Raw genomic sequence first — 15,845 nt, forward strand, 5'->3', positions numbered from 1 at the left:
TGTTCTTTCTGCCTGGAAACTGGAGATTGTCCATAGCAACCAAAACCAAAGTGGTTTTAAACCAGCTCGAAAACTGTGATAATAAATTAGAATCACTCGCAGAATGGAGCGATAGTGATTTGTGGGGAGATCCGTCATCAAATACTGAAAAGTAATGACAGTGACAATTCTGCAACTGAGCAAATTTCAGTGTTTTTGATTTGATTACATTATTGAATAATTTTTATTATATTATTATTTGGTATAATTATTTATTATATTTTAATTTGTTTGTTTTTCAAATTTTATCATACCCGGGATGTCTACTAGACTGGTTTGGACAGATTTAAGTGAGTTATTCCTAAGAATTACAGGCCTACAATATGAAACGCCAAATTTCCATGCAAAATAATTGTACCGCTTTAAGCATCAAAAATCTGAAATAATCATACCGCCAAAGAGGTTAAGGGTGTCTTGGCCCTAACCCTCTCTCCCACAGTTCTGTTAAGAGACAATAAATCTCTTTTGCATTCAAAAAGTGTCTGGAGCCCATCACTCCATCTTGCATTACACCCACCATGCCCTGTAACCCACTCTACAAAGACAGATGTCAGTTCTCCCTAACTCTGGAGGTCACCATTGGGCTTTTGGAGGTCCGGGACCTTGCTACACAAGCGACCTCTGCTGCCAGAGTATGTAATTCAATGGTGTAATTGGCAACAGTTCTCGTACTCTGTTTGATGGATGGTCATGAGGCTCTTGGCAGCAAAAGTGGAGCATGCAGGAACATGGGCGTCCGCAAGTAGGGGCAAGGGGGGTCAAGTGCCCCCCCCCCCTGGAATCAGGGATCAGATCTTAAATTCAACACAGTTCCATCACTATTGGGGTGACACCATCATGGTTCTGTCAAGCCTCCCTATCAGTGTAGTGTGACTTCGGGCTCTTTTCCCTGATCAGTCCAGCAGAGAACTCGGCGGCGCTGTGACAGGAGAAAGGCGAGCTGCGGGCTATCAGGTTTCCCCTGGTCACCCCCCCCCCCCCTTTCTCCTGTCAGGGAGAAGAGACAATGGCTCTCACCAGGTTCCCCACCCAGCTTTCTACTTGCTCCATTCCTTCCCTATTGGCCATAACTGAAGGCCAATCAAAGGAGACTAGGAGAGGAGAGCATCATGGGACATGTAGTCCAAAAGATTGGTGGCCCCTTTTTGCACAGGGAGGAGGCTACAGCTCGATCAAGAGCGAGATTGAGAGACTGCAGCCTGGAAAAAAGCTGAGGGAGAGAGTGCTACAGGAAAAAGAACAAGGAGTGTGCTGGGCGGAAGCCAGAGAGAGCCACGCTGCCCAGCGCCACCAGAGAGAGAGCTACACTGCCCCGCGCCACCAGAGAGAGCCATGCTGTTCAGCGCCACCAGAGAGAGCAACGCTGCCCAGCACTGCCAGAGAGAGAAAGACTGAGCCACTGCCAGGGTATAGACATGCTACACTACTGACCAGAGTCGCGCCCGGGGGAACCCAGAGTGAGCGATCATCCAGCCAGAGGGATCACTGCTGTAGTTTCACTGGGACTGGTAAGAGGGCCTGTTGGCCATTATCCATTACCTATCCTTGGGACTGTACTACGTCTGCAGTCTCTGACCATGATAATGACATTGTCGAAAAGGGGCGGCACATGGGTGACCCTAAATTTATGCCCCCCCCTGAAAAAAATTCTGCGGATGCCCAGGTGCAGGAACGTCAAATACCCTTTTAAAGGAAGCCACAAAGTCAGGGTAACTCAGGACAATGAGTGTTTGCATCTCCCCGGAGGGTTTGCCCAGGTCAAGACTCTATCAGAAAGCAAAGAAATAATGAAGTCTACTTTTCTTCTGTCCATGGAGAACACCTTGGACAGCATCGCAAAGTATATCCCAACCTGATTGAGATACCCTCTGCATTGAACTGGATCGCCCCCAAATCGCTGGGAAGCAGAGCGGAACCAGACATACAGTTGTGCTCATAAGTTTTCATACCCTGGCAGAATTTATGGTTTCTTGCCCATTTTTCAGAGAATATTAATGATATCACAAAAACTTTTCTTTCACTCATGGTTAGTGTCTCGCTGAAGCCATTTATTATCAATTAACTGTGTTTACTCTTTTTAAATCATAATCACAACAGAAACTACCCAAATGACCCTGATCAAAAGTTTACATACCCCAGTTCTTAATACCGTGTATTGCCCCATTTAACAACAATGACAGCTTGAAGTCTTTTGTGGGATTTGCGGATGAGGCTCTTTATCTTCTCAGATGGTAAAGCTGCCCATTCCTCTTGGCAAATAGTCTCCAGTTCCTGTAAATTCTTGGGCTGTCTTGCATGAACGGCACGTTTGAGATCTCCCCAGAGTGGCTCAATGATATTGAGGTCAGGAGACTGAGATGGCCACTCCAGATCCTTCAGTTTATTCTGCTGTAGCCAATGACAGATCGACTTGGCCCTGTGTTTTGGATCATTGTCATGTTGGAATGTCCAAGTACATCTAGGGTTGCCACCTGTCCAGGATTTACCCGGACAGTTCGGGTTTGGAATCGTGTCCGGGTTTCTAACTACCTGAAACCCAGACACGTTATTCAGACCGGACTATGGCTTCCCAGCAGGGTTGCAGTTGTCTAAGCCAGGAGTGTCTGTTACACCCTCTTTCACACTGCCCAAAGCCAGGACTAACAATCCCCCCCTCTGCATACACACACACACAGACAGGAGAGGAGAGAGGACTTGATTTGCTCCTCTTCTTCCAGCTCCTACCCCTCTGTGTCTGCCCACACTCCAATCCCCAGCACTGTGCCTTAGAAAAGTAAAGTGGGGGGTGGAAATTTGAAGTCCAGCAGCCTCAAATACATCTGCATGAGAGGTGCGGACTGCGAAGGGGTGAGTGAGCTCACCATCCATCCCTTTCTGTGACTGAAGTCTCCTCCCTTCTCTCTCCTGCCTCTGAGTGGATACACTAAGGCAAATAAGAGTTCTCAGAGCATCCCTTACATCAGAGTTCCTGCTTACATCAGAGTCCTCAGTGTTCCCCCTTAAATTAGGGCTCCCATAGCATCCCTTTTGTTAGAGTCCAGAGCAGGTTTTCATCAAGGATGTCTCGGTACATTGATGCATTCATCTTTCCCTCAATCCGCTGAAAAACATCCCCGTAGGGATGCCAATGACCAGGTGATGAGCAGTGCCTGGTTTCCTCCAGACATAACGCTTGCCATTCAGGCCAAAGAGTTCAATCTTTGATTCTTCAGACCAAAGAATTTGGTTTCTCATGGTCAGAGTCCTTCAGGTGCCTTTTGGTAAACTCAAGGCAGACTGTCATGTGCCTTTTACTGAGACTGGCTTCTGTCTGGCCACTCTACCATACAGGCCTGATTGGTGGAGTGTTGCAGAGATGGTGGTTCTTCTAAAAGGTTCTCCTCTCTCCATAAAGAAACGCTGGAGTTCTGTCAGAGTGACCATCGGGTTCTTGGTCACCTCCCTGAGACCCTTCTCCCCCAATCGCTCAGTTGGACTGGGCGGCCCGTTCTAGGACAAGTCCTATTGGTTCCAAACTTCTTCTATGTATGGATGCTGGAGGCCTTGGGACCTTCAATGCTGTAGAAATTTTTCTGTAACCCTTCTCTAGATCTGTGCCCCCATACAATCCTGCCTCGGAGGTCTACAGACAATTCCTTTGGACTTTATGTCTTTGGTTTGTGCTCTGACATGCACTGTTAATTGTGTGACCTTATCTAGACAGGTGTGTGGCTTTCCAAATCATGTCCAATCAACTGAATTTACCACAGGTGGATTCCAAACAAGTTGTAGAAACATCTCAAGGATGATCAGTGGAAACAGGAGGCACCTGAGATCAATTTTGAGTGTCGTGGCAAAGACTGATACTTATGTACATGGGATTTTTTCATTTTTCATTTTTAATAAATTTTCAAAGATTTCAAACAAACTTCATTCACATTGTCACTATGGGGTATTGTTTGTAGAATTTTGAGGAAAATATAGAATTTAATTAATTTTGGAATAAGGCTGTAACATAAGAAAATGTGGGAAAAGTTAACCGCTGTGAATACTTTCCGGATGCACTGTATATACATTCAGACAGTCCCTACTTACTGCTTCCATTTTGGTCAAAACTAAGGGAGATTGTGGGGTGGTGGGCTGGAGGGACTGGGGGGGGGGGGGGGGGAGGGGATGGAGCTCCAGCCGGGACTGATTAAGACAGGACACCGGCCCTCCTGCTCAGCAGGTGCCTGGGCCCCACTTTTGAACTGATGGGGCCCAGTACAGGAGGGGGCTGGTTGTACTGCCTTATCAGCGGCCCTGATTGCACTGCAAGCACATTGTGTGTTTTAGCGCATTTTTCGCACATTCCAGCGAGCGCAGAAATTGCAGGTTTGTGTTCAGTCCTTGAATAGGGACTAATGTTGTAAGGGCTTACCTAGATTGGAGTCCATGTTGCAGAGATGTAGGCTCACCCTTGCAGATAAACACAGCCCACAGTAACAAACAGATAAGCTACCTGGGCTGTGAATCTGTGCACGGGGGCTTGACAGGAATTTGCCAAAGGATTGTCCAGGTAAAGCCATAGTCAGGGATTCCAGAAGACAGAGTAAACGATACACAAGCCAGGGTCGGTAGCCGGGGTCAGTCTGGGAACACAGGAACACAGGAACACAGGAACACAGGAACACAGGAACACAGGAACACAGGAACACAGGAACACAGGAACACAGGAACACAGGAACACAGGAACCTTTGGCAACAAGAGACAATGAACTGACAAAGCCCTCAGAGTGAGGCAGTGTTTTATACCCTAGCTGATTAGGTAACCTGCCACAGCTGATCCAAGAGTGACAGGTACAAACAGAATTGCCCACAGTACTTATGCAAAACTAGACATGGCTGGAAAGCAGGCAGAATAGAACTGAGGTGTGGCTCAGAGGTAAGGTAACGGGAACAACTACTGGCAGTCATGAGTTCAATACCACCCAGAGCCACTTGAGGCGTGACTACACCTGGCTGTCCAAAATACACGGTAGGGACCGTGACAGTTCCCTCCCCTTAGGAATGCCCTCAGAGCATGGAACATCCTATTTCTTTTGGGCTTTCTTAGTTTTAGAAGTTCCAGTTGGGTAGACTTTCGTCGCTCGCAAGGCTCTTTCGAAAGTCTTCAGGTCCTGCTTACGGACTATGGTGCCATTTGAGGCATACGTACAGTCAGGAGATAGCGGGATCACCGGCACAGGAACTTCAAGCGGGGACACCGGCACAGGAACTTCAAGCGGGGACACCGGCACAGGAACTTCAAGCGGGGGCACCGGCACAGGAACTTCAAGCGGGGGCACCGGCACAGGAACTTCAAGCGGGGGCACCGGCACTTCGAGCTGGATAGCAGGCAGAGATTCAGGGACAGCAGGAAGGATCCTAGAAGTACCCACTTGGAGAACCTTAGACCGAGGTGGGCGAATTGGACAGAGAGATATAAGATGCCCTCTCCCCCCACAGTAAAAACAAAGACCACAGTCTCTCCTCCGCTCTCTTTCACCTTGGGATAGCTTGGGCCGGATGGCCCCTATCTCCATGGGTTCTACGTCTCCCAGGGAAGGTGTGCGTGTGACCTTAGGAGCGTCTAGGCTTTGTGGGGTAAGGACTTCAGCTTCATGACTTGGAACATACTGTGATGGCATGGAGTCGTATCTGTACCGGGTACTTCTGTCCTTGGATGCCCGCAGGCCACGTGAGCAAAGAGTAGACTTGGGAACTCTGGTCTTAGAAACACGAATGTAAGAATCCAGAGCAAACATGAATGCCTCCCAGCTATCCAAGACTGGACTCCTTTCCTGTAAAAGCTGATGAGCCCATGTTTTGCATTGTCCAGTGAGCAGGTTGATGGAAGCACGAATCTTAATAAAGTCAGTGGCATAGGTCCTAGGCTTAAGGGCAAACAACAGCTCACAATCCATCTTAAAACAAAAGAAGGATGCACGATTACCATCAAACTTCTCAGGCATCAAAACAAACGGTTCTGGACATGCAGGTTCCAGGGTTGGGTGTACTGTGCCTCTAAACAAACGGACTTCTTGCTGCAGCTCAGCAATGGTCTGGCCCAAGCTGGAGACTTGTAGAGCAAGGGAGGTGAGCATCCTGTACATCTCTGCGGACTCCCTGTTGGTCAGTTCATTATGTAAGGGCTTACCTAGATTGGAGTCCATGTTGCAGAGATGTAGGCTCACCCTTGCAGATAAACACAGCCCACAGTAACAAACAGATAAGCTACCTGGGCTGTGAATCTGTGCACTGGGGCTTGACAGGAATTTGCCAAAGGATTGTCCAGGTAAAGCCGTAGTCAGGGATTCCAGAAGACAGAGTAAACGATACACAAGCCAGGGTCGGTAGCCGGGGTCAGTCTTGGAACACAGGAACACAGGAACACAGGAACACAGGAACACAGGAACACAGGAACACAGGAACACAGGAACACAGGAACACAGGAACCTTTGGCAACAAGAGACAATGAACTGACAAAGCCCTCAGAGTGAAGCAGTGTTTTATACCCTAGCTGATTAGGTAACCTGCCACAGCTGATCCAAGAGTGACAGGTACAAACAGAATTGCCCACAGTACTTATGCAAAACTAGACATGGCTGGAAAGCAGGCAGAATAGAACTGAGGTGTGGCTCAGAGGTAAGGTAACGGGAACAACTACTGGCAGTCATGAGTTCAATACCACCCAGACCCAGAGCCACCCAGAGACACCTGGCTGTCCAAAATACACGGTAGGGACCGTGACAAATGTACTGTAACCTGTGGACGTAACCATTTTTATCTGGGGGTTCCCTGACACCCTGGGGGTAAAAAAAAAATTGGGAAGGCCTGCTGTAGAAAAAATGCTCCATGACCAGCATGTATGAAGGATCAGCAGATATATAAACGATCAATATATTGATCGGAGAGGATGAAAATGATACAATGAATACAATGTGATAGAAGAGGTAGAATGAAATAATACAATTATTACACAGAAATTAAAGAGGAAATCAACAACACAATTCCTCTAAAGATTGAAAAATAAAATGATACCATGAATACAAAGTGATAGAAAAGGTAGAATAAAATTATATAATGAATACAAAGTGATAGAAAAGGTAGAACAAAATGATACAATGAATATAAAGTGATAGAAAAGGTAGAATGAAATAATACAATTATTACACAGAAATTAAAGAGGAAATCAACAACACAATTCCTCTAAAGATTGAAGAATAAAATATTACAAATTAATACAAAGTGATAGAAAAGGTAGAATAAAATGATAAAAAGTGATAGAAAAGGTAGAATAAAATGATACAAAGTGATAGAAAAGGTAGAATGAAATAATACAATTATTACACAGAAATTAAAGAGGAAATCAACAACACAATTCCTCTAAAGATTGAAGAATAAAAAATTACAAATTAATACAAAGTGATAGAAAAGGTAGAATAAAATGATAAAAAGTGATAGAAAAGGTAGAATAAAATGATACAAAGTGATAGAAAAGGTAGAATGAAATAATACAATTATTACACAGAAATTAAAGAGGAAAGCAACAACACAATTCCTCTAAAGATTGAAGAATAAAGTATTACAAATTAATACAAAGTGATAGAAAAGGTAGAATAAAATTAAACAAAGTGATAGAGAAGGTAGAATAAAATGATACAAGGAATATAAAGTGATAGAAAAGGTAGAATGAAATAATACAATTATTACACAGAAATTAAAGAGGAAATCAACAACACAATTCCTCTAAAGATTGAAGAATAAAATATTACAAATTAATACAAGGTGATAGAAAAGGTAGAATAAAATGATAAAAAGTGATAGAAAAGGTAGAATAAAATGATACAAAGCGATAGAAAAGGTAGAATGAAATAATACAATTATTACACAGAAATTAAAGAGGAAAGCAACAACACAATTCCTCTAAAGATTGGAGAATACAATATTACAAATTAATACAAAATTATAGAAAAGGTAGAATAAAATGATACAAAGTGAAAGAAAAGGTAGAATAGAATGATACAATGAATACAAAGTGATAGAAAAGGTAGAATAAAATGATACAATGAATACAAAGTGATTGAAGAGGAAAGCAACAACACAATTCCTATGCAGTACACACGGTCGGATATTACGATGACAAAATCCATCAGATTTTTTTCCAACAAATTTTGGCCCAAACTTGTCTTGCATACACACGGTCACACAAAGTTGTCGGAAAAGCCAATCGTTCAGAACAAGGTGACGTACAACGGGACTATAAACGGACCAGTAGCCAATAGCTTTCATCTCATAATTTATTCTGAGCATGCATTGCACTTTGTCCGTCGGAATTCTCTACACATGATCAGAAATTTAAACGATCGGATTTTGTTGTTGGAAAATTTTAGATCCTGCTCTAAAACTTTGTGTGTCAGAAATTCCGATGGAAAAAGTCAGATGGAGCCCACACACACGATCGGACCATGTGTACAGGGCATTATAAAAAGATTGAAGAAGAAAATGATACAATGAATACAAAGTAATGGAAGAATAAAATGATACAAATATTCCATAGTGGAATAAAATGACACAATGTATCAGAAGGAAGACCCTTCTATCTCTTTGTCTCCACCGATTTTCTATACATTGGGATCTGACAGATACAAAATCATCAAAAGTATAAAAACAAACAAATCTGATCTAAATAAACAAATAAACAAATAAACAAAATAAATAAAATGCTGAAGGTTATTATTGTGTCCACTAACACCAATTTTTTATTTTTTTATTTTAATTAATATTGCATCCACTGACCTCAATGTTGGGGGTTATTATTGCACTCACTGACTGATTCACATCGGCCGTAGCTTGATGGCATCGCTGTGCATGCACCGAGTGTGCCCTGAATGCAGATCGTCGTGCCATTGATAATGACTCCCGTATCAGAGGTGCGAGTGACGTCATCGCGGCCCGGCCATACAAACGGCTTTTTTTTCCCCCTTCCCTCTTTGCACAAATTAAAGGAGGACGGTAATGGATAGAGGGAGAGGAATTCCTCCTCTCTATACCTCGAAAGTAGGAAAATAGTCACGGGTAGGGATGAGCTTCGTGTTCGAGTCGAACGTACGTTCGACTCGAACATTGGCTGTTCGTCCGTTCGGCGAAATCCGAACATTTTAGTCCGTTCGCATCAAATTCGTGTGCGATGGCGCAGTGCATTGCTGGCTCATGATTGGCCAAGCATGCACTGTGACCCCGCATGCTTGGCCAATCACAGCGCCAGCAGCGAGGAGAGCCATGATTGGCCACAGGCAGGATGCCTGTGGCCAATCATAGCTCAGGCTGTGTAGTGCACGCCCCACACTATATAAGGCCGCCATCGCGGCGGCCTCGTGTAGTGTGTTGGCGTCTGAAGCAGTGGGTGTTCTGTGTACCTTCAACACAGTACACACCGATCGTTTTCGGCCGATTTTTCTATCTTGCTGATGTGTAGTGGTTATTGTCTGTGCCCTGACCGCAGTATACACCGCTATATTCACCTCACCTATATACCGTGTTTCCCAGATAGTAAGACACCCCCGATTGTAAGACGTATCGGGAGTTTCAGAGGGGTCGGCTAATATAAGCCGTACCCCGAAAGTAAGACATATGTCTTACTTTCGGGGAAACACGGGGGTATTGCCGCCTCCAGTGGCGTACTAAGAGTGGGGCGGGGGGTGCGGGCCGCACCGGGTGCCACACCCTGGGGGGGGGTGCCAGGCCAGCGCCCTCCCCCTCCGACTGAAGAGACAGTGCCGTTCTGATCAGTCTCGGGCAGCGGCTGTCACTCACAGCCGAGCAGAGTGAAGCCGCCTCCCCCTCCTCTTGTATGGCTACCCAGTGCTGTCCATGAAGGAGAAGGAGGGGGAGGGGGCTTCACTGAAGTGAAGTGAAGGTGTGAAGAGATTCTCTGCAGCTCTTATTATGTAACCGCAAGATGCAGCTGAGGAGGACTACAAGTCCCAACATACCGGGCTGTGTGGGCTTACAGTTCTCCTCTGCTGAGCATAGCAGCTTTGTATGCTTGGACTTGTAGTCCTCCATAGTGCAGCCTTGCATGCTGGGACTTGTAGGCCTCCTCTGTAGTACAGTGCAGCCTTGCATGCTGGGACTTGTAGTCCTCTGTAATGCAGTGCAGCCTTGCTTGCTGGGACTTGTAGTCCTCTTCTGTAGCGCAGTGCAGCTCTGCATGCTGGGATTTTTTTCCAATATAAGACATACCCCGAAAGTAAGACATAGTGGGGCTTTTGGGGATAAAAAGAAAGTAAGACACTGTCTTACTTTTGGGGAAACACGGTAGCTAGTGATCTATCTTTTATAATAGAGCTTGCAGTCAGTAGTGTTAGGAGATAGTGCGTGCTGAGTTAGAGTAGGATTTTGCAATATCAATCAATTGGATCGCTCTGCAAATGCTGTCTCATGTACCCCTTAAATGGACAAAGCCTACTTGATCTTTATGCGCAGCCACTGCGCCCATCAAGCGCAGCCACTGTGCCTATCAAGCGCAGCCACTGTGCCCATCAAACGCAAGTACTGTGCTCATTAAACGCAGCTACTGGTGCCACTAGCGGCTGGTGCTCAAATTTTTTGGGGAGGCGCAAGCAAACTGAAAAAAGAAAATCAATTGCGGCCATTGTGCCATCAAACTAAGCCACTGTGCCCATCAAGCCCAACCACTGTGTCTATCAAATGCAGCCACTGTGCCCATCAAGCGTAGCCCCTGTGCCCAGCAAGTTCAGCCACTGTGCCCATCAAATGCAACCACTGTGCCCATCAACCACAGCCACTGTGCCCATCAATTGCCACCACCGTGTCCATCAAATGCAACCACTGTGTCTATCAAACGCAGCCACTGTGCTCATCAAGCGCAGCCACTGTGCCCATCAAATGCAACCACTGTGCCCATCAAACGCCGCCACTGTGCCCATCAAATGCAGCCACTGTGCCATCAAACGCAAGCCACTGTGCCCATCAAATGCTGCCATTATGCCCATGAAACACAGCCACTGTGCCCATCAAAGGCAGCTACTGTGCCCATCAAGAGCAGCCATTGTGCCAACTACCATACCTATCAATTGCTGCCAGTATGCCCATCAATTTCTGCCAGTGTACCCATCAATTGCCGCTCCTGTGCCCCATCAAATGCTGCCAGTGTGCCCATCATTTGCCGCTGCAACGGTGCCCCATCAAATGCTGGCAGTGTGTATCACCCCGGCACTTGCCTGTCTCGCAGCGGGTCAGTGGCGGTGTCCTGCGTGCTCCTTGATGTCTTCTTCCGTCCTCTCTATCAGGCGTCCAATCACAGCGTCTGATGTTTCAGCCAATCAGGTGACAGATAACAGACCCGAGCACCTGATTGGCTGAGAGGTGGTTCAGTGTTAGCAAAGTGAATTCCTTCGCTTTGCTAACAAACAATTGAGTGAGCAGCAAACGCACAGCATTGCACCCGCTGTTCACCTTTTTGGGTGCCTATTAGAGTCTACAGCTCTAATCAGGTGCTTCCAAAAAAAAAAAAAAAAAACATCACTATAATTCAGGTGCTCAGCGCCAGAAAAGGGGCCAGACACCTGAATAGGGGGTGTCAGCGGGGACTATAAATAGATTCATGCAAGGCATGAATCTATCTATGGTGATAGAGCGGTGACAGAAGAGAAGGGGCAGCGCTCCTGCGCCCTTTACGGACGCACTCCCACTGTATGTTATACTTTTAATTTAAAGCCCCTCTCAGAGATAAAATCCACACCCCTGCCTGTTGTAGCCACTTCCTATTGGATGGGCTATGGTAAAAAAAAGGTGGACGTCAGCAGAGAGGATTGGAGGAGACTGGTGGTCCCCTGGGTCGGTGGTACTCCTAACAGTGGGGATGTGGGATCTAGTTTGGGGATTTACGTGGGTATATCTGGCTTCACACAGTAAGGGGGAAAAGGCCTAATAGAAAAAGATAGTGGGTATTTAAGTCAAATAATGAAGAGGCAGAGAAAACATTTTGGGAGCCCAATGGATCCAGCAAATTATGCATTCTAATTATTTTCCTATTGCATTCTTCTTTCTTTTCTCCAGTACCACTACATTAAACTCCCACTTAAATTAATATTTTATTGCTTCATAGGCAGAACAAATGTCATTTGTAATTATATGGCAGAGGTTGCAGTGTGGTGGCACCAGCACCAGTGCCTAAGGCCCAATTTTTCTGCCCCTGTTTAACAGGGACATGTAATTACAATTCTTGATATAATATTTCACAGGAGGGCCCCTTCCTGTGCCCACCCAGAGTAACGGTGAGGACTTATAGTGTTGTGGCACCAGCACCACAACCACCAAAGGTCAATTTTTCTACCATTGTTCAACAATGGCATGTAATTACAATTCTTGATATAATCGTTCACAGCAGGGCGCTTCAGCGCCCACCAAGAGTCACTTTGAGGGCTTACAATGTTGTGGCAAAACCAACACCTTGTTCCGCCATTTCTGCAGAGCATATAGGGCAGGCCCCTACTTTCAAACATCCAACTTACAAACATCTCCTACTTGCAAACGGAAGGAGATAACAGCAAGTGAGATGAAAAAAGATGGACGACAAAACAAATTATACAGGGGTGATAACCCTTCCCTATGTTTTCCAAAAAGCTTAAAAATAGTTTTTTGGACTGGAGCTACACTTTAAAAATGTACCAGTTGAAAATTACAAACAGATTCAACTTAACACAACAAACCTACACAGTCCCTGTCTTGTTTGCACCGCCTGTATACTGCTGTTCTGAGTATATAGGGCCTGGGGGCCACACGCATTTCCTTTTTTTAATATGGGTACAGGGTTCCCCTTAATATGCGTACAAGACCCAAATAGGCTGGTAATGGACAGGGAGGGCTACCCATGTCATTTTTCTCAATGATTTTCAACCATATTGCAGGAACCAGATATAACATTAAAACCGCAAGCAGTTTTAAATGGTGTTATTTCCGTTTAATGTCATTTTGTGCAGGGACTGTTCTAAACACGGGAAACACGTGGCACTTCACAGGCATACTACAGACACCCCCCAGGCACCATATTTAAAAGAATATTTCACTTTTTTTTTTCACTTTAATCGTCATTAAAATCAGTGTTCCCGCCAAAACGGCCGTTTTTAAAACTTTTTTTTGCATTGACCCATGTCCCCTGAGGCAGGAGTCAGGTCCCCAAACCCTTTTTAGGACAGTATCTTGCATATTAGCCGTTAAAATTAGCACTTTTCATTTCGAACGTTCGAGTCCCATAGACTTCAATTGGGTTCTAACGTTCATTCGAATTTGGGGTCCGTTCGAAAGTTCTGGTGCGAACCGAACCGGGGGGTGTTCGGCTCATCCCTAGTCACGGGTATGAAGAGAATAGTAGGGTTCATAATGGGGTAATGGAGTTTACAGGGGGATAGACAATCCCCCCTTCCTTTCTTCCCTCCCTTTTTTTTATCCTTCTCGGGTTATGTGGGAATATTGATTAGGAAAATCCCCTCCTCCCCCTTTTCACTTCACTCACCTCCCCCCCCCCCCCCAAAAAAAAAATTATTATTTTTTCCCCTTATGGAGATAGGGGAATGGCCATGTTTTTAGATCCTCCTCTCCTTCCCCTTTTTGTATGGCCTAGAATTAAGAGGATATGGAGATTTATTTTTAAATTTAAATATATACTAAAGGATCGATCCATTCAAGTACCCAATGTAAATATTTTTTTATGTATTTATGTGTATTTTCGAGTATTATTATGAATGACTTGCAGATTGTTTTGCAAAGTATGTGAGAAAATTTTTTGTTTTAAAATGTGGAAAATTTAATAAAAACAATTTAAACACAAACGGCTTGAGAGCATGACCCTGGAAGGAAGAACGGGAGAAGATAGTTACATGTAATGGTGTGTATCTTATTATCTGCAGCAGTGGCGGCTGGTGCTCTAATTCTTTTTTTGGGGGGGGGGGGGGGGGCCTGCACTTACCCATCCAGGCCGCGGGCAGTTTCAGCGGCTTCCCCCTGCATCTCCTCCTTGGTGCCTCCTCCTCCTGGTTACGGCCAATATGGTCGCTTCTCCTCTCAGCCAATCGGGTCTTAAGACCCATTTCCTGATTGTCCGGGAGGAGAAGCAGGAAGACAATAGCGAATATTACTTCACTATTGTCACACAAGTGGGTGGGCTCAGGATGCAGTGCTCTGTGCCCCAAGCCCACCCTTTTTAGAAGCCAATTAAGCCACAGGCTCTAATCACATGCTTAAAAAAAAACTCATAGAAATCCATGCGTCTGGCGCCCTGCATGTAGATTAGGGGCCGGGCGCATGGATTAGGGCTGCGGTGCCCCTAATGGAGCAGCCGCCACTGAACTGCAGACAGCTGCTTCTGGTAAAAATCTTCCATGCAGTGTATCCTCACAGATGCCAGCTTTCACCCTGAGTTGTTTGCTGGCATCAGGAAGGTTACCAGCAGCTGCTGCTACTGAGAAAACTTGCGCCGCTCACCCGACCCCTCTCCACCATTTACAGAACTTCTATCACTATACTCCCACAATGCATCTCTGTGAAAGGGCAGAGGAGACGTTATTCAGCTGCTCCTCCTCCATTCATGGAACGCAATTGTGGATGAGTAGTAATATGAGAAAAATATATAGTGGAAGGGGCAGGTGAATGGTGCAACTTTTCTCAGTATCAGTAGCTGGAAGATGTCCACACAGGGCTGCAAATGACGCAGCAGGAAAGATTTTCTTATGTGCCCGGGGGAAAAATTCTTCCTTGGAGTGTTGCTGCTCATGCACTAGAAGTGGTAAATGCTTGTTTAGGTCTAGGGGGTTACAAAAACCACATTCACTTACCAGATTCCTCTACTCCCACAGGCTGCATCAAGGCTGTAAGATTGGTCTATGTAACCTGTCCAATAGCCCTGCACTGGATGTGAGAGCAATGAGGGACAATCCACTGCTGGGGCATAGGGGGTAAATGAGCATTAAACCCCTGTATTGCAGGGGCAGCCCCACTGCAGGGAAGGATTTTTCCATTTCCCCAAGATGGGCTTTAATGGTTATTGCAAATAAAAAAAATATCACATACAGCACTCAGTGTCAACCTAATCCATTCCCTTTCCCTCATATATTTGGTGTTCCCCTTCCCTCCTATCCCCTGTCATATTGGTGGCCTCCTAACCCCTCATCTATATTTAGTGGCCCCTTATCCTCCTCTCCTGTATTTTGTGCCCCTTGCACCCCCATCTCATACTCAGAAATTTGGTGGCCCCTTTATCCCGTGTTTATATATTTTTTGGTGGCCTCCCTATCCCCTCCGCTATATTTGATGCCCCCTATCTTCTCTCCTAATTTGGTGACCCCCAATCTCCTCCCCTATGTTTGTTGGTCCCTCTCCTGTACTTGTACTCCGATAATCTGCCATATATTTAACAGGCCCTCTATCACCTCTTCTATATATACTGCCCCCCTCTCCCTTCTCATATATTTGTAGCCCACTTATCCTATACTTGGTGCCCCCCCATCTCTGTCCTATATTTGGTGCCCCCCCATCCCCTATCTTTTCTCCTGTATTTGGTGGACCCTATCCTCTCTCCTATATTTGGTTACTGCATCCCTTCTCCTATATTTGTTGGCCCCTTTTTCCATATATAGCGTCCCTCCATCCTCTTCCTATATTTGGTGACCCCTCTTTTTATTTGGGGGCTCCCCTATCTTCTGTCTTGTATTTTGCCACCCCCCCCCATCATCTGTCCTATGTTTATTGGTCCTCCTCTCTTATATTCGGTAGACCTGCAATCC

This window comes from Lithobates pipiens, unplaced genomic scaffold (genome assembly GCF_037356315.1).
Source record: "Lithobates pipiens isolate NorthernLeopardFrog02 unplaced genomic scaffold, aLitPip1_a1.2 Scaffold_8, whole genome shotgun sequence".
Classification (NCBI taxonomy): domain Eukaryota; kingdom Metazoa; phylum Chordata; class Amphibia; order Anura; family Ranidae; genus Lithobates; species Lithobates pipiens.